Source organism: Phalaenopsis equestris, unplaced genomic scaffold, assembly GCF_001263595.1.
Source record: "Phalaenopsis equestris unplaced genomic scaffold, ASM126359v1 Scaffold000107, whole genome shotgun sequence".
Taxonomy (NCBI): domain Eukaryota; kingdom Viridiplantae; phylum Streptophyta; class Magnoliopsida; order Asparagales; family Orchidaceae; genus Phalaenopsis; species Phalaenopsis equestris.
In genome coordinates, this window is record NW_018164549.1 from 5,699,077 (window position 1) to 5,702,838 (window position 3,762).

Genomic DNA, 3,762 nt, shown 5'->3' on the forward strand with positions numbered 1-3,762 from the left:
CGTAATTAAAGAAGGTTTCTTTTTTTTTTTCAATATTTTCGTTAGGTCACGTAGTGCCACGTGCCGTCAAGGAGTGCGGCCCTGAATTTGTAAGGAAAAAAATTACTTAAATATCACATAATTTTTATGTATTTATTTATTTATTTATTGAATTTTGTCTTTTATTACTTTTTATCTATGCTTAAATAAGATTATGACCAATCTAATTTTGAGTAGAGTTGGGATCAACTTAAAATTGGCTAGAACGGGCTTGAACAGGACTTGAAATCAGCTTGTAGTTGGTTATATTCAATTTCGAGCCAGTTTAGATCGAAGTTAAATAGGCCTCGAATTGAGCTATTTAGATCCTTTCAACAGCAAAAATCAAAAAGTGGTCTAGCTTAAAATAAATAAATACAAACAAACTACATCAAAATCTTACTACTTTTACATTCTAAAATTATAAAATGTAACTACATAATGTTGAATTATTATATATTTATATATCTAACGTTTAAACTTCTACTTTTACATACATATTGCCTTACATATATTTAAAAAAGTGAAATTAATTTTTTAAATGTTAAATATACAATTAATATAAATAAATAAAAGTTCGAGTTGCCGATTCAAGCCGATCTATATATGGCTTAAAATTGACTGAAGAAAATTCGATAAATTTTAGCTCATAGCTGATTCAAGCTAAAGATTAATGATCTCGGTGGTAAATTCTCAACCATACTTAAAAAGCATATATCCCTATTTAAAAATTAAGTATCAATATAACAAAATTTGTGTTTAGATATATAAATATATAAGTTTTGTGTGATATGAACACAATTATAAGATTTTCTGACAGTAAACTTTTGTTTTTACAAACTTCATGATAAAACCTTAGGAAATAATCATCAACTATTTCTTTTATAATCATAGCATATAAAATAGACTCAAAGGTTGTTCTTCATTAATCACTCCTTATTCCAAAATAGACAAAAATGTGATTAAAAATGATTTGATCACTGCTCAAAGATGTCTACATCATAATATGAAGAACTTATTATTATTATCCACTTATAGATTGGAGAGGATCCAAACATAATATAAAGATTACATGATCAGTGTTCAAAGTTATTTGATCATTTTTAAATTCTGATTTTCATAATATGCAAAAAATTGTTCTGGATGGATTGATTATGAGTCAATCATTATTCTTTTTATGTTGGATCTTTATTGAGTGATCATTTGATCATGATTGATTTATAAAATATACCTTGAGATAAGGCAACAGAATCTATAATCATAACAACAATACACGACAAAATGCATTTCTTATAAAAAATATAATACTTATAAAACAAAAAATAGGTTAAGAGAATGGAATTAGTCATAACATTATTTTATAACGCAAAGTAGATTAGTAGAAATGAACATACCAGTCATAATACAAAGAGTAATTGTAAGAAATCAAACAGTAACCATAATATATAGTTATGCACAAAAAGCATAATATTTGAATAAGTGTATTTCTTAAAATTGATATAAATTCTTTGTATTCAAAACACGTCCATAAATAAAATTCATAACAGTGTTCTTTAAATGAAGTAATGTTTGTATAGAAAGTTAATGTTGAAGTCAACATAGTCTATTGATTTATGTCTTTATATTGTTATGAAATAAATCCATGCATAAATGATCTTTACGAAATTGTACGGAACATGTGTAATTGTAAGATTTTTTTTATTTTGAGAAATTAAGTATATCAAATGTTGTAAAGCATACACTTCACAATCGATATTGCAAATAAGATAGTGAGAATCATCAAACTATATGAGTAAGGATTACATAATCGAATTAGTTTAAAAAAATATATTAAAATGGATTATTCATTCCTTGTATGTTCAGTAATGAGACACAGGAGTATTCATAATCATGCAATGTCATGCTCATCATAAGAAATGAGATCTCAAATATAATCCAATGAATTACATTCCAATTCAATGGAAAATATATATAAGTTCTACATCATCTCGTTAATTCATATACTTCTCCTCTCCAATTGCATACATGAGTGCCACAACATATTACTTCAAGGATTTTTTTAATGTTTGGTTCTAAAAAAAAATAGATTGAAGATTATCAAATAATTTATCCAATATAATTATACTAGAACCATAGTTTTTTTTGTGTAGCATCAATTTCACTTTCGTATTAAATACAATAAGAAATCAATATCTTATAGAAAAAAAAGAATTAAAGTTAATGTAAGGATTATTAAAATGTAGGAACTATATTATTGAATCTAAATTTATGTGTATCGATACTCAAACCCTGTTTATAAAACTCATAAGATCTTAGTAGCACCATGAGTTGAGAGAAAGATAAACAAAATGAAGCAGAGAGGAAGGAAAGAGAGGAATGAAGAAGTTTCAAAGGATTTTATATCTATATATACTCTATCACCTTATGTTGGAAAAGTTTTCTAACCCTATATTTATAAGATTTTTTTTACGGCCACAAAAAGGCTATATTTTAATAAAGTAAAGTATAATAATTGTTATTGACACGTGAATGTATTAATTGGACTCTCATTAAGTACACATGGATAACTACCTTTGGCAAAAGTTAAGGGTTTTGTTGGCTAAATATATGGAGTCACCGAATTTAGATAAATGAGTATTTTGAGTTAGGCAAGTGTCATCTGAGCTCGACGAGTGTACTTCGCTCTTTATGAGTGCCCTCTTAGTTGGATAAGTGCCTTCATGGGAGAGTGATTTTGGGAGAAATGTACTCAAATATGTTTATGATTCCATGTATTCTTCTAATATTTATCCCAAATATGTAGTTCTTTAATTCTTGTGTATCCTTAAAGTGTGACTTTAAAAAAGTATGATAATTATGAGAGACATTTATTATTTTCATGGATCAATAAAAGAGAAAATGATAAACTTCGCCATCATATTCATTTTTGTAATGAGATTATTTTTCTCATTAGCTACTTTAATAATGATATTGGTGTGAACCCTCTATACATCAATGATTGCGGCCATTTATAAATACATGGGATCCTTTTTTCAAGCTTATCTTCTTGTCATCTTCTTCTTTATTGGGGCTACATTTATTTGCTAGTAAAGACCGAGGCAGCTTCATTTAAGCTTATATATTATTAATTGTTTGGACTAAAAATGCTTTTCACAAGAAAAATCTAGTTCAAGCAATGAATGAAGAACAATAAGCAAGCTGATTAGAGGTCCCTCATCATAATAAATTTTAATCATCTCATGTTAATTATTGTAGTGATAATTAAAGCTACAAGTTCAACAGCTTTGGCTCAATTAATCCTATATTTTAAGAAATCAATTGAGCATAACATGAATAACATATAATTTATGCAAATTTTGTATAGATGAGACAAATGAGTGTCTTGGAACCGTTATCAGAAAAAAGATGGGTAACATCAATTTCCTCTTGAAGTAAGGTTGATCAGTTTCTTTATTAGAAAGAGTTATTTCAGGGACCTTTATGATGCCACTCTATGATGTGTTACGATGCATCAAGTTAACTTTTAAGTTGTCAACCAATAAAGCTAAAAGTTGTAGGTCTCTCAAATTTAGCTTCTAACTCTACCACTTATTTAAAATATTTATGACACTAATTTATTAAGGTTCACCAAGAAATTTTTTTTTGAATAAAGAGCTTTATTTCTTGACATATCCATGATTATGGTAGGAGTGACTAATGAGGTTACCTAGAAGAAATAAGGGGGAGTAGGTAGCTAAAATTACT